At 40.8% G+C, this 16,075-nt stretch overlaps 5 non-coding genes across 5 annotated transcripts; all 5 read left to right on the plus strand.

The window, feature by feature from the left end:
* The first annotated feature begins 5,352 nt into the window (after positions 1 to 5,352).
* trnaq-uug (transfer RNA glutamine (anticodon UUG)) lies at positions 5,353 to 5,424 on the plus strand. Its single transcript has one exon. It is a non-coding gene; the product is annotated as a tRNA-Gln (tRNA).
* A 3,648-nt stretch (positions 5,425 to 9,072) lies between these two features.
* trnaq-uug (transfer RNA glutamine (anticodon UUG)) lies at positions 9,073 to 9,144 on the plus strand. Its single transcript has one exon. It is a non-coding gene; the product is annotated as a tRNA-Gln (tRNA).
* A 1,802-nt stretch (positions 9,145 to 10,946) lies between these two features.
* Positions 10,947 to 11,018, plus strand: trnaq-uug (transfer RNA glutamine (anticodon UUG)). Its single transcript has one exon. It is a non-coding gene; the product is annotated as a tRNA-Gln (tRNA).
* Positions 11,019 to 12,820: 1,802 nt separating this feature from the next.
* On the plus strand, positions 12,821 to 12,892 carry trnaq-uug (transfer RNA glutamine (anticodon UUG)). The gene has a single exon. It is a non-coding gene; the product is annotated as a tRNA-Gln (tRNA).
* Positions 12,893 to 14,694: 1,802 nt separating this feature from the next.
* On the plus strand, positions 14,695 to 14,766 carry trnaq-uug (transfer RNA glutamine (anticodon UUG)). Its single transcript has one exon. It is a non-coding gene; the product is annotated as a tRNA-Gln (tRNA).
* Positions 14,767 to 16,075: the final 1,309 nt, after the last annotated feature.

Here is a 16,075-nt window from a genome sequence, read left to right on the forward strand (position 1 = left end):
CGATTTTAAAGCCAGCATCACTGCCCAAGAGTCAGTGTCTAGAGACAGAGTGATATTACTGAGAAAACAAGCTGATATATTCTATTGTGCAATGCTAAATAGTGAAGCCAGAACAACACCCCAACTATGAAGCACTTTCTATAAAATGCAGACAGATCATGGCTGTGGTTGAGCTCTACTTTTGACTTACATTTGGCACAGGAGTCCTGATATTGGCCGTACAGTTCCTATTCGTGAACAAGTTGCTGACAAGAAAACCCCAAAGAGGAGCACTTATGAGCATGAAGAAGCACAAGTGGTTCCATTTGAAGTAATCTTGGAGCAAGGACTTTTTCTTTTGCATTACCAATGGAGGCTTTTGTCATATGGAACTGCCCCCCAACAAAAAGCACTTACTGAATTTCATTGACAAGTCAATGCTCATGTTAGGGAAATAAGAATGACTCTCTGAAACTGGTGTTTAAACAAACTTTTCCAGAACGTAATTTCAAAGTGCATGCAGACAAAGACATCAACACTACCCCAACAAGTAGCACTTACTGCATTCAAAAGTCAAGTCAGTGCTTGTGCCAGGGTAATGTGAATGACCAGGTAGAGTGAAAACTTCATGGTATTTTTCAAAACTTGAGATACTTGCAGTTATTGAGGCCAAAGTCACAACCAAGACAACCCCGAAGAGAAGCACTTATGATTGCAGAAGCCAACAGTGGCTCAAGTTGAGGTCGTCTTAATGTGTTTGCTTCACAATGTCTTAAATGGTGGTCACAACAAGTAGAACTTACTGAAAAAAAACAAGTCAATGCTCCTGTTGAACTCCACTGAATCCAGATATTCCTATCAAAGTGGCTGCTGTACTCCAGATCTTCTTCCGATGTCTTCTTGGCCGTCTCTGGTGAGTTGTGCTGGCTAAGGTATGTGACCAGTATAAGTACCGTATGCCATAGCCCCACCTTCTTTTCAGGGTTTCAACGACTGTGGTAATGGACATTCTGCAAATGGGCCTTCAATGTGTAGTCAATTTACATACAAGCCGTCAACAAAGTTATCGATGCAGACCAACAAGAGACATCAAATACATAGCCAGTGATCAGCCAAACAAGTTGAATCATTGTGAAACTTCAAAATCATTTTTGCAACTGTCTTTGGTACCCATTGAAGGATTACATTGTCATTGACATTGTAAAGATGCAAGGCCTCATGGGAGTCAGACTCTGGATCCAGTTTATTTGCTGCTAAAAGAACACTGTTCCCAAAAAAGGTTATGCACAGCTATGAAATGATCCAGGCTCCATTTGGCTCTGACTCACTCAGAGCCTGGATAGCTCAGTCGGTAGAGCATCAGACTTTTAATCTGAGAGTCCAGGGTTCAAGTCCCTGTTCAGGCGGTTGTATTACTATGTAATTATTGTAAGATATTAAACACAATACTATACCATACAATTTTAATGACTCATGCCGGCATGTAGACAGAATTTGGACTTGCCTAATGCGAAAAGAACTTCCCGTGGTTCCCCTACATCAAAAACACTGCATGTGATATATCATATCAGATTGATCACCAACCCTCATCAAATTCAACCCTACATGGCGGTATTGCATTGTATGGTTCCATGGTGTAATGGTTAGCACTCTAGGCTTTGAATCCAGTGATCTGAGTTCAAATCTCGGTGGAACCTAGAACTGTCTTGAGTTGACTGTAAACTGCAAACCAATGTGTGCCATGGTCCCACCCTCTTTTTTCAACGAGTGTCAATTTACATGCAAGCCATCAACAACAGTGTTTATGGAGCCAAGAGCCATACAATATCATGGACATTGATCAAAGTAAAAGTTCAGTTTAGTTTATTACTGAAAAAGAAACAATTCTTGTATTTCGATTTTAAAGCCAGCATCACTGCCCAAGAGTCAGTGTCTAGAGACAGAGTGATATTACTGAGAAAACAAGCTGATATATTCTATTGTGCAATGCTAAATAGTGAAGCCAGAACAACACCCCAACTATGAAGCACTTTCTATAAAATGCAGACAGATCATGGCTGTGGTTGAGCTCTACTTTTGACTTACATTTGGCACAGGAGTCCTGATATTGGCCGTACAGTTCCTATTCGTGAACAAGTTGCTGACAAGAAAACCCCAAAGAGGAGCACTTATGAGCATGAAGAAGCACAAGTGGTTCCATTTGAAGTAATCTTGGAGCAAGGACTTTTTCTTTTGCATTACCAATGGAGGCTTTTGTCATATGGAACTGCCCCCCAACAAAAAGCACTTACTGAATTTCATTGACAAGTCAATGCTCATGTTAGGGAAATAAGAATGACTCTCTGAAACTGGTGTTTAAACAAACTTTTCCAGAACGTAATTTCAAAGTGCATGCAGACAAAGACATCAACACTACCCCAACAAGTAGCACTTACTGCATTCAAAAGTCAAGTCAGTGCTTGTGCCAGGGTAATGTGAATGACCAGGTAGAGTGAAAACTTCATGGTATTTTTCAAAACTTGAGATACTTGCAGTTATTGAGGCCAAAGTCACAACCAAGACAACCCCGAAGAGAAGCACTTATGATTGCAGAAGCCAACAGTGGCTCAAGTTGAGGTCGTCTTAATGTGTTTGCTTCACAATGTCTTAAATGGTGGTCACAACAAGTAGAACTTACTGAAAAAAAACAAGTCAATGCTCCTGTTGAACTCCACTGAATCCAGATATTCCTATCAAAGTGGCTGCTGTACTCCAGATCTTCTTCCGATGTCTTCTTGGCCGTCTCTGGTGAGTTGTGCTGGCTAAGGTATGTGACCAGTATAAGTACCGTATGCCATAGCCCCACCTTCTTTTCAGGGTTTCAACGACTGTGGTAATGGACATTCTGCAAATGGGCCTTCAATGTGTAGTCAATTTACATACAAGCCGTCAACAAAGTTATCGATGCAGACCAACAAGAGACATCAAATACATAGCCAGTGATCAGCCAAACAAGTTGAATCATTGTGAAACTTCAAAATCATTTTTGCAACTGTCTTTGGTACCCATTGAAGGATTACATTGTCATTGACATTGTAAAGATGCAAGGCCTCATGGGAGTCAGACTCTGGATCCAGTTTATTTGCTGCTAAAAGAACACTGTTCCCAAAAAAGGTTATGCACAGCTATGAAATGATCCAGGCTCCATTTGGCTCTGACTCACTCAGAGCCTGGATAGCTCAGTCGGTAGAGCATCAGACTTTTAATCTGAGAGTCCAGGGTTCAAGTCCCTGTTCAGGCGGTTGTATTACTATGTAATTATTGTAAGATATTAAACACAATACTATACCATACAATTTTAATGACTCATGCCGGCATGTAGACAGAATTTGGACTTGCCTAATGCGAAAAGAACTTCCCGTGGTTCCCCTACATCAAAAACACTGCATGTGATATATCATATCAGATTGATCACCAACCCTCATCAAATTCAACCCTACATGGCGGTATTGCATTGTATGGTTCCATGGTGTAATGGTTAGCACTCTAGGCTTTGAATCCAGTGATCTGAGTTCAAATCTCGGTGGAACCTAGAACTGTCTTGAGTTGACTGTAAACTGCAAACCAATGTGTGCCATGGTCCCACCCTCTTTTTTCAACGAGTGTCAATTTACATGCAAGCCATCAACAACAGTGTTTATGGAGCCAAGAGCCATACAATATCATGGACATTGATCAAAGTAAAAGTTCAGTTTAGTTTATTACTGAAAAAGAAACAATTCTTGTATTTCGATTTTAAAGCCAGCATCACTGCCCAAGAGTCAGTGTCTAGAGACAGAGTGATATTACTGAGAAAACAAGCTGATATATTCTATTGTGCAATGCTAAATAGTGAAGCCAGAACAACACCCCAACTATGAAGCACTTTCTATAAAATGCAGACAGATCATGGCTGTGGTTGAGCTCTACTTTTGACTTACATTTGGCACAGGAGTCCTGATATTGGCCGTACAGTTCCTATTCGTGAACAAGTTGCTGACAAGAAAACCCCAAAGAGGAGCACTTATGAGCATGAAGAAGCACAAGTGGTTCCATTTGAAGTAATCTTGGAGCAAGGACTTTTTCTTTTGCATTACCAATGGAGGCTTTTGTCATATGGAACTGCCCCCCAACAAAAAGCACTTACTGAATTTCATTGACAAGTCAATGCTCATGTTAGGGAAATAAGAATGACTCTCTGAAACTGGTGTTTAAACAAACTTTTCCAGAACGTAATTTCAAAGTGCATGCAGACAAAGACATCAACACTACCCCAACAAGTAGCACTTACTGCATTCAAAAGTCAAGTCAGTGCTTGTGCCAGGGTAATGTGAATGACCAGGTAGAGTGAAAACTTCATGGTATTTTTCAAAACTTGAGATACTTGCAGTTATTGAGGCCAAAGTCACAACCAAGACAACCCCGAAGAGAAGCACTTATGATTGCAGAAGCCAACAGTGGCTCAAGTTGAGGTCGTCTTAATGTGTTTGCTTCACAATGTCTTAAATGGTGGTCACAACAAGTAGAACTTACTGAAAAAAAACAAGTCAATGCTCCTGTTGAACTCCACTGAATCCAGATATTCCTATCAAAGTGGCTGCTGTACTCCAGATCTTCTTCCGATGTCTTCTTGGCCGTCTCTGGTGAGTTGTGCTGGCTAAGGTATGTGACCAGTATAAGTACCGTATGCCATAGCCCCACCTTCTTTTCAGGGTTTCAACGACTGTGGTAATGGACATTCTGCAAATGGGCCTTCAATGTGTAGTCAATTTACATACAAGCCGTCAACAAAGTTATCGATGCAGACCAACAAGAGACATCAAATACATAGCCAGTGATCAGCCAAACAAGTTGAATCATTGTGAAACTTCAAAATCATTTTTGCAACTGTCTTTGGTACCCATTGAAGGATTACATTGTCATTGACATTGTAAAGATGCAAGGCCTCATGGGAGTCAGACTCTGGATCCAGTTTATTTGCTGCTAAAAGAACACTGTTCCCAAAAAAGGTTATGCACAGCTATGAAATGATCCAGGCTCCATTTGGCTCTGTCTCACTCAGAGCCTGGATAGCTCAGTCGGTAGAGCATCAGACTTTTAATCTGAGGGTCCAGTGTTCAAGTCCCTGTTCAAGCGGTTGTATTACTATGTAATTATTGTAAGATATTAAACACAATACTAGACCATACAATTTTAATGACTCATGCCGGCATGTAGACAGAATTTGGACTTGCCTAATGCGAAAAGAACTTCCCGTGGTTCCCCTACATCAAAAACACTGCATGTGATATATCATATCAGATTGATCACCAACCCTCATCAAATTCAACCCTACATGGCGGTATTGCATTGTATGGTTCCATGGTGTAATGGTTAGCACTCTGGGCTTTGAATCCAGTGATCCGAGTTCAAATCTCGGTGGAACCTGGAACTGTCTTGAGTTGACTGTAAACTGCAAACCAATGTGTGCCATGGTCCCACCCTCTTTTTTCAACGAGTGTCAATTTACATGCAAGCCATCAACAACAGTGTTTATGGAGCCAAGAGCCATACAATATCATGGACATTGATCAAAGTAAAAGTTCAGTTTAGTTTATTACTGAAAAAGAAACAATTCTTGTATTTCGATTTTAAAGCCAGCATCACTGCCCAAGAGTCAGTGTCTAGAGACAGAGTGATATTACTGAGAAAACAAGCTGATATATTCTATTGTGCAATGCTAAATAGTGAAGCCAGAACAACACCCCAACTATGAAGCACTTTCTATAAAATGCAGACAGATCATGGCTGTGGTTGAGCTCTACTTTTGACTTACATTTGGCACAGGAGTCCTGATATTGGCCGTACAGTTCCTATTCGTGAACAAGTTGCTGACAAGAAAACCCCAAAGAGGAGCACTTATGAGCATGAAGAAGCACAAGTGGTTCCATTTGAAGTAATCTTGGAGCAAGGACTTTTTCTTTTGCATTACCAATGGAGGCTTTTGTCATATGGAACTGCCCCCCAACAAAAAGCACTTACTGAATTTCATTGACAAGTCAATGCTCATGTTAGGGAAATAAGAATGACTCTCTGAAACTGGTGTTTAAACAAACTTTTCCAGAACGTAATTTCAAAGTGCATGCAGACAAAGACATCAACACTACCCCAACAAGTAGCACTTACTGCATTCAAAAGTCAAGTCAGTGCTTGTGCCAGGGTAATGTGAATGACCAGGTAGAGTGAAAACTTCATGGTATTTTTCAAAACTTGAGATACTTGCAGTTATTGAGGCCAAAGTCACAACCAAGACAACCCCGAAGAGAAGCACTTATGATTGCAGAAGCCAACAGTGGCTCAAGTTGAGGTCGTCTTAATGTGTTTGCTTCACAATGTCTTAAATGGTGGTCACAACAAGTAGAACTTACTGAAAAAAAACAAGTCAATGCTCCTGTTGAACTCCACTGAATCCAGATATTCCTATCAAAGTGGCTGCTGTACTCCAGATCTTCTTCCGATGTCTTCTTGGCCGTCTCTGGTGAGTTGTGCTGGCTAAGGTATGTGACCAGTATAAGTACCGTATGCCATAGCCCCACCTTCTTTTCAGGGTTTCAACGACTGTGGTAATGGACATTCTGCAAATGGGCCTTCAATGTGTAGTCAATTTACATACAAGCCGTCAACAAAGTTATCGATGCAGACCAACAAGAGACATCAAATACATAGCCAGTGATCAGCCAAACAAGTTGAATCATTGTGAAACTTCAAAATCATTTTTGCAACTGTCTTTGGTACCCATTGAAGGATTACATTGTCATTGACATTGTAAAGATGCAAGGCCTCATGGGAGTCAGACTCTGGATCCAGTTTATTTGCTGCTAAAAGAACACTGTTCCCAAAAAAGGTTATGCACAGCTATGAAATGATCCAGGCTCCATTTGGCTCTGACTCACTCAGAACCTGGATAGCTCAGTCGGTAGAGCATCAGACTTTTAATCTGAGAGTCCAGGGTTCAAGTCCCTGTTCAGGTGGTTGTATTACTATGTAATTATTGTAAGATATTAAACACAATACTATACCATACAATTTTAATGACTCATGCCGGCATGTAGACAGAATTTGGACTTGCCTAATGCGAAAAGAACTTCCCGTGGTTCCCCTACATCAAAAACACTGCATGTGATATATCATATCAGATTGATCACCAACCCTCATCAAATTCAACCCTACATGGCGGTATTGCATTGTATGGTTCCATGGTGTAATGGTTAGCACTCTAGGCTTTGAATCCAGTGATCTGAGTTCAAATCTCGGTGGAACCTAGAACTGTCTTGAGTTGACTGTAAACCCTCTTTTTTCAACGAGTGTCAATTTACATGCAAGCCATCAACAACAGTGTTTATGGAGCCAAGAGCCATACAATATCATGGACATTGATCAAAGTAAAAGTTCAGTTTAGTTTATTACTGAAAAAGAAACAATTCTTGTATTTCGATTTTAAAGCCAGCATCACTGCCCAAGAGTCAGTGTCTAGAGACAGAGTGATATTACTGAGAAAACAAGCTGATATATTCTATTGTGCAATGCTAAATAGTGAAGCCAGAACAACACCCCAACTATGAAGCACTTTCTATAAAATGCAGACAGATCATGGCTGTGGTTGAGCTCTACTTTTGACTTACATTTGGCACAGGAGTCCTGATATTGGCCGTACAGTTCCTATTCGTGAACAAGTTGCTGACAAGAAAACCCCAAAGAGGAGCACTTATGAGCATGAAGAAGCACAAGTGGTTCCATTTGAAGTAATCTTGGAGCAAGGACTTTTTCTTTTGCATTACCAATGGAGGCTTTTGTCATATGGAACTGCCCCCCAACAAAAAGCACTTACTGAATTTCATTGACAAGTCAATGCTCATGTTAGGGAAATAAGAATGACTCTCTGAAACTGGTGTTTAAACAAACTTTTCCAGAACGTAATTTCAAAGTGCATGCAGACAAAGACATCAACACTACCCCAACAAGTAGCACTTACTGCATTCAAAAGTCAAGTCAGTGCTTGTGCCAGGGTAATGTGAATGACCAGGTAGAGTGAAAACTTCATGGTATTTTTCAAAACTTGAGATACTTGCAGTTATTGAGGCCAAAGTCACAACCAAGACAACCCCGAAGAGAAGCACTTATGATTGCAGAAGCCAACAGTGGCTCAAGTTGAGGTCGTCTTAATGTGTTTGCTTCACAATGTCTTAAATGGTGGTCACAACAAGTAGAACTTACTGAAAAAAAACAAGTCAATGCTCCTGTTGAACTCCACTGAATCCAGATATTCCTATCAAAGTGGCTGCTGTACTCCAGATCTTCTTCCGATGTCTTCTTGGCCGTCTCTGGTGAGTTGTGCTGGCTAAGGTATGTGACCAGTATAAGTACCGTATGCCATAGCCCCACCTTCTTTTCAGGGTTTCAACGACTGTGGTAATGGACATTCTGCAAATGGGCCTTCAATGTGTAGTCAATTTACATACAAGCCGTCAACAAAGTTATCGATGCAGACCAACAAGAGACATCAAATACATAGCCAGTGATCAGCCAAACAAGTTGAATCATTGTGAAACTTCAAAATCATTTTTGCAACTGTCTTTGGTACCCATTGAAGGATTACATTGTCATTGACATTGTAAAGATGCAAGGCCTCATGGGAGTCAGACTCTGGATCCAGTTTATTTGCTGCTAAAAGAACACTGTTCCCAAAAAAGGTTATGCACAGCTATGAAATGATCCAGGCTCCATTTGGCTCTGTCTCACTCAGAGCCTGGATAGCTCAGTCGGTAGAGCATCAGACTTTTAATCTGAGGGTCCAGTGTTCAAGTCCCTGTTCAAGCGGTTGTATTACTATGTAATTATTGTAAGATATTAAACACAATACTAGACCATACAATTTTAATGACTCATGCCGGCATGTAGACAGAATTTGGACTTGCCTAATGCGAAAAGAACTTCCCGTGGTTCCCCTACATCAAAAACACTGCATGTGATATATCATATCAGATTGATCACCAACCCTCATCAAATTCAACCCTACATGGCGGTATTGCATTGTATGGTTCCATGGTGTAATGGTTAGCACTCTGGGCTTTGAATCCAGTGATCCGAGTTCAAATCTCGGTGGAACCTGGAACTGTCTTGAGTTGACTGTAAACTGCAAACCAATGTGTGCCATGGTCCCACCCTCTTTTTTCAACGAGTGTCAATTTACATGCAAGCCATCAACAACAGTGTTTATGGAGCCAAGAGCCATACAATATCATGGACATTGATCAAAGTAAAAGTTCAGTTTAGTTTATTACTGAAAAAGAAACAATTCTTGTATTTCGATTTTAAAGCCAGCATCACTGCCCAAGAGTCAGTGTCTAGAGACAGAGTGATATTACTGAGAAAACAAGCTGATATATTCTATTGTGCAATGCTAAATAGTGAAGCCAGAACAACACCCCAACTATGAAGCACTTTCTATAAAATGCAGACAGATCATGGCTGTGGTTGAGCTCTACTTTTGACTTACATTTGGCACAGGAGTCCTGATATTGGCCGTACAGTTCCTATTCGTGAACAAGTTGCTGACAAGAAAACCCCAAAGAGGAGCACTTATGAGCATGAAGAAGCACAAGTGGTTCCATTTGAAGTAATCTTGGAGCAAGGACTTTTTCTTTTGCATTACCAATGGAGGCTTTTGTCATATGGAACTGCCCCCCAACAAAAAGCACTTACTGAATTTCATTGACAAGTCAATGCTCATGTTAGGGAAATAAGAATGACTCTCTGAAACTGGTGTTTAAACAAACTTTTCCAGAACGTAATTTCAAAGTGCATGCAGACAAAGACATCAACACTACCCCAACAAGTAGCACTTACTGCATTCAAAAGTCAAGTCAGTGCTTGTGCCAGGGTAATGTGAATGACCAGGTAGAGTGAAAACTTCATGGTATTTTTCAAAACTTGAGATACTTGCAGTTATTGAGGCCAAAGTCACAACCAAGACAACCCCGAAGAGAAGCACTTATGATTGCAGAAGCCAACAGTGGCTCAAGTTGAGGTCGTCTTAATGTGTTTGCTTCACAATGTCTTAAATGGTGGTCACAACAAGTAGAACTTACTGAAAAAAAACAAGTCAATGCTCCTGTTGAACTCCACTGAATCCAGATATTCCTATCAAAGTGGCTGCTGTACTCCAGATCTTCTTCCGATGTCTTCTTGGCCGTCTCTGGTGAGTTGTGCTGGCTAAGGTATGTGACCAGTATAAGTACCGTATGCCATAGCCCCACCTTCTTTTCAGGGTTTCAACGACTGTGGTAATGGACATTCTGCAAATGGGCCTTCAATGTGTAGTCAATTTACATACAAGCCGTCAACAAAGTTATCGATGCAGACCAACAAGAGACATCAAATACATAGCCAGTGATCAGCCAAACAAGTTGAATCATTGTGAAACTTCAAAATCATTTTTGCAACTGTCTTTGGTACCCATTGAAGGATTACATTGTCATTGACATTGTAAAGATGCAAGGCCTCATGGGAGTCAGACTCTGGATCCAGTTTATTTGCTGCTAAAAGAACACTGTTCCCAAAAAAGGTTATGCACAGCTATGAAATGATCCAGGCTCCATTTGGCTCTGTCTCACTCAGAGCCTGGATAGCTCAGTCGGTAGAGCATCAGACTTTTAATCTGAGGGTCCAGTGTTCAAGTCCCTGTTCAAGCGGTTGTATTACTATGTAATTATTGTAAGATATTAAACACAATACTAGACCATACAATTTTAATGACTCATGCCGGCATGTAGACAGAATTTGGACTTGCCTAATGCGAAAAGAACTTCCCGTGGTTCCCCTACATCAAAAACACTGCATGTGATATATCATATCAGATTGATCACCAACCCTCATCAAATTCAACCCTACATGGCGGTATTGCATTGTATGGTTCCATGGTGTAATGGTTAGCACTCTGGGCTTTGAATCCAGTGATCCGAGTTCAAATCTCGGTGGAACCTGGAACTGTCTTGAGTTGACTGTAAACTGCAAACCAATGTGTGCCATGGTCCCACCCTCTTTTTTCAACGAGTGTCAATTTACATGCAAGCCATCAACAACAGTGTTTATGGAGCCAAGAGCCATACAATATCATGGACATTGATCAAAGTAAAAGTTCAGTTTAGTTTATTACTGAAAAAGAAACAATTCTTGTATTTCGATTTTAAAGCCAGCATCACTGCCCAAGAGTCAGTGTCTAGAGACAGAGTGATATTACTGAGAAAACAAGCTGATATATTCTATTGTGCAATGCTAAATAGTGAAGCCAGAACAACACCCCAACTATGAAGCACTTTCTATAAAATGCAGACAGATCATGGCTGTGGTTGAGCTCTACTTTTGACTTACATTTGGCACAGGAGTCCTGATATTGGCCGTACAGTTCCTATTCGTGAACAAGTTGCTGACAAGAAAACCCCAAAGAGGAGCACTTATGAGCATGAAGAAGCACAAGTGGTTCCATTTGAAGTAATCTTGGAGCAAGGACTTTTTCTTTTGCATTACCAATGGAGGCTTTTGTCATATGGAACTGCCCCCCAACAAAAAGCACTTACTGAATTTCATTGACAAGTCAATGCTCATGTTAGGGAAATAAGAATGACTCTCTGAAACTGGTGTTTAAACAAACTTTTCCAGAACGTAATTTCAAAGTGCATGCAGACAAAGACATCAACACTACCCCAACAAGTAGCACTTACTGCATTCAAAAGTCAAGTCAGTGCTTGTGCCAGGGTAATGTGAATGACCAGGTAGAGTGAAAACTTCATGGTATTTTTCAAAACTTGAGATACTTGCAGTTATTGAGGCCAAAGTCACAACCAAGACAACCCCGAAGAGAAGCACTTATGATTGCAGAAGCCAACAGTGGCTCAAGTTGAGGTCGTCTTAATGTGTTTGCTTCACAATGTCTTAAATGGTGGTCACAACAAGTAGAACTTACTGAAAAAAAACAAGTCAATGCTCCTGTTGAACTCCACTGAATCCAGATATTCCTATCAAAGTGGCTGCTGTACTCCAGATCTTCTTCCGATGTCTTCTTGGCCGTCTCTGGTGAGTTGTGCTGGCTAAGGTATGTGACCAGTATAAGTACCGTATGCCATAGCCCCACCTTCTTTTCAGGGTTTCAACGACTGTGGTAATGGACATTCTGCAAATGGGCCTTCAATGTGTAGTCAATTTACATACAAGCCGTCAACAAAGTTATCGATGCAGACCAACAAGAGACATCAAATACATAGCCAGTGATCAGCCAAACAAGTTGAATCATTGTGAAACTTCAAAATCATTTTTGCAACTGTCTTTGGTACCCATTGAAGGATTACATTGTCATTGACATTGTAAAGATGCAAGGCCTCATGGGAGTCAGACTCTGGATCCAGTTTATTTGCTGCTAAAAGAACACTGTTCCCAAAAAAGGTTATGCACAGCTATGAAATGATCCAGGCTCCATTTGGCTCTGTCTCACTCAGAGCCTGGATAGCTCAGTCGGTAGAGCATCAGACTTTTAATCTGAGGGTCCAGTGTTCAAGTCCCTGTTCAAGCGGTTGTATTACTATGTAATTATTGTAAGATATTAAACACAATACTAGACCATACAATTTTAATGACTCATGCCGGCATGTAGACAGAATTTGGACTTGCCTAATGCGAAAAGAACTTCCCGTGGTTCCCCTACATCAAAAACACTGCATGTGATATATCATATCAGATTGATCACCAACCCTCATCAAATTCAACCCTACATGGCGGTATTGCATTGTATGGTTCCATGGTGTAATGGTTAGCACTCTGGGCTTTGAATCCAGTGATCCGAGTTCAAATCTCGGTGGAACCTGGAACTGTCTTGAGTTGACTGTAAACTGCAAACCAATGTGTGCCATGGTCCCACCCTCTTTTTTCAACGAGTGTCAATTTACATGCAAGCCATCAACAACAGTGTTTATGGAGCCAAGAGCCATACAATATCATGGACATTGATCAAAGTAAAAGTTCAGTTTAGTTTATTACTGAAAAAGAAACAATTCTTGTATTTCGATTTTAAAGCCAGCATCACTGCCCAAGAGTCAGTGTCTAGAGACAGAGTGATATTACTGAGAAAACAAGCTGATATATTCTATTGTGCAATGCTAAATAGTGAAGCCAGAACAACACCCCAACTATGAAGCACTTTCTATAAAATGCAGACAGATCATGGCTGTGGTTGAGCTCTACTTTTGACTTACATTTGGCACAGGAGTCCTGATATTGGCCGTACAGTTCCTATTCGTGAACAAGTTGCTGACAAGAAAACCCCAAAGAGGAGCACTTATGAGCATGAAGAAGCACAAGTGGTTCCATTTGAAGTAATCTTGGAGCAAGGACTTTTTCTTTTGCATTACCAATGGAGGCTTTTGTCATATGGAACTGCCCCCCAACAAAAAGCACTTACTGAATTTCATTGACAAGTCAATGCTCATGTTAGGGAAATAAGAATGACTCTCTGAAACTGGTGTTTAAACAAACTTTTCCAGAACGTAATTTCAAAGTGCATGCAGACAAAGACATCAACACTACCCCAACAAGTAGCACTTACTGCATTCAAAAGTCAAGTCAGTGCTTGTGCCAGGGTAATGTGAATGACCAGGTAGAGTGAAAACTTCATTGTATTTTTCAAAACTTGAGATACTTGCAGTTATTGAGGCCAAAGTCACAACCAAGACAACCCCGAAGAGAAGCACTTATGATTGCAGAAGCCAACAGTGGCTCAAGTTGAGGTCGTCTTAATGTGTTTGCTTCACAATGTCTTAAATGGTGGTCACAACAAGTAGAACTTACTGAAAAAAAACAAGTCAATGCTCCTGTTGAACTCCACTGAATCCAGATATTCCTATCAAAGTGGCTGCTGTACTCCAGATCTTCTTCCGATGTCTTCTTGGCCGTCTCTGGTGAGTTGTGCTGGCTAAGGTATGTGACCAGTATAAGTACCGTATGCCATAGCCCCACCTTCTTTTCAGGGTTTCAACGACTGTGGTAATGGACATTCTGCAAATGGGCCTTCAATGTGTAGTCAATTTACATACAAGCCGTCAACAAAGTTATCGATGCAGACCAACAAGAGACATCAAATACATAGCCAGTGATCAGCCAAACAAGTTGAATCATTGTGAAACTTCAAAATCATTTTTGCAACTGTCTTTGGTACCCATTGAAGGATTACATTGTCATTGACATTGTAAAGATGCAAGGCCTCATGGGAGTCAGACTCTGGATCCAGTTTATTTGCTGCTAAAAGAACACTGTTCCCAAAAAAGGTTATGCACAGCTATGAAATGATCCAGGCTCCATTTGGCTCTGTCTCACTCAGAGCCTGGATAGCTCAGTCGGTAGAGCATCAGACTTTTAATCTGAGGGTCCAGTGTTCAAGTCCCTGTTCAAGCGGTTGTATTACTATGTAATTATTGTAAGATATTAAACACAATACTAGACCATACAATTTTAATGACTCATGCCGGCATGTAGACAGAATTTGGACTTGCCTAATGCGAAAAGAACTTCCCGTGGTTCCCCTACATCAAAAACACTGCATGTGATATATCATATCAGATTGATCACCAACCCTCATCAAATTCAACCCTACATGGCGGTATTGCATTGTATGGTTCCATGGTGTAATGGTTAGCACTCTGGGCTTTGAATCCAGTGATCCGAGTTCAAATCTCGGTGGAACCTGGAACTGTCTTGAGTTGACTGTAAACTGCAAACCAATGTGTGCCATGGTCCCACCCTCTTTTTTCAACGAGTGTCAATTTACATGCAAGCCATCAACAACAGTGTTTATGGAGCCAAGAGCCATACAATATCATGGACATTGATCAAAGTAAAAGTTCAGTTTAGTTTATTACTGAAAAAGAAACAATTCTTGTATTTCGATTTTAAAGCCAGCATCACTGCCCAAGAGTCAGTGTCTAGAGACAGAGTGATATTACTGAGAAAACAAGCTGATATATTCTATTGTGCAATGCTAAATAGTGAAGCCAGAACAACACCCCAACTATGAAGCACTTTCTATAAAATGCAGACAGATCATGGCTGTGGTTGAGCTCTACTTTTGACTTACATTTGGCACAGGAGTCCTGATATTGGCCGTACAGTTCCTATTCGTGAACAAGTTGCTGACAAGAAAACCCCAAAGAGGAGCACTTATGAGCATGAAGAAGCACAAGTGGTTCCATTTGAAGTAATCTTGGAGCAAGGACTTTTTCTTTTGCATTACCAATGGAGGCTTTTGTCATATGGAACTGCCCCCCAACAAAAAGCACTTACTGAATTTCATTGACAAGTCAATGCTCATGTTAGGGAAATAAGAATGACTCTCTGAAACTGGTGTTTAAACAAACTTTTCCAGAACGTAATTTCAAAGTGCATGCAGACAAAGACATCAACACTACCCCAACAAGTAGCACTTACTGCATTCAAAAGTCAAGTCAGTGCTTGTGCCAGGGTAATGTGAATGACCAGGTAGAGTGAAAACTTCATGGTATTTTTCAAAACTTGAGATACTTGCAGTTATTGAGGCCAAAGTCACAACCAAGACAACCCCGAAGAGAAGCACTTATGATTGCAGAAGCCAACAGTGGCTCAAGTTGAGGTCGTCTTAATGTGTTTGCTTCACAATGTCTTAAATGGTGGTCACAACAAGTAGAACTTACTGAAAAAAAACAAGTCAATGCTCCTGTTGAACTCCACTGAATCCAGATATTCCTATCAAAGTGGCTGCTGTACTCCAGATCTTCTTCCGATGTCTTCTTGGCCGTCTCTGGTGAGTTGTGCTGGCTAAGGTATGTGACCAGTATAAGTACCGTATGCCATAGCCCCACCTTCTTTTCAGGGTTTCAACGACTGTGGTAATGGACATTCTGCAAATGGGCCTTCAATGTGTAGTCAATTTACATACAAGCCGTCAACAAAGTTATCGATGCAGACCAACAAGAGACATCAAATACATAGCCAGTGATCAGCCAAACAAGTTGAATCATTG

The sequence above is a fragment of the Eucyclogobius newberryi genome, unplaced genomic scaffold (genome assembly GCF_026437365.1).
Source record: "Eucyclogobius newberryi isolate DKJ021-1_F unplaced genomic scaffold, fEucNew1.0.hap1 SCAF_60, whole genome shotgun sequence".
In the NCBI taxonomy this organism is placed as follows: domain Eukaryota; kingdom Metazoa; phylum Chordata; class Actinopteri; order Gobiiformes; family Gobiidae; genus Eucyclogobius; species Eucyclogobius newberryi.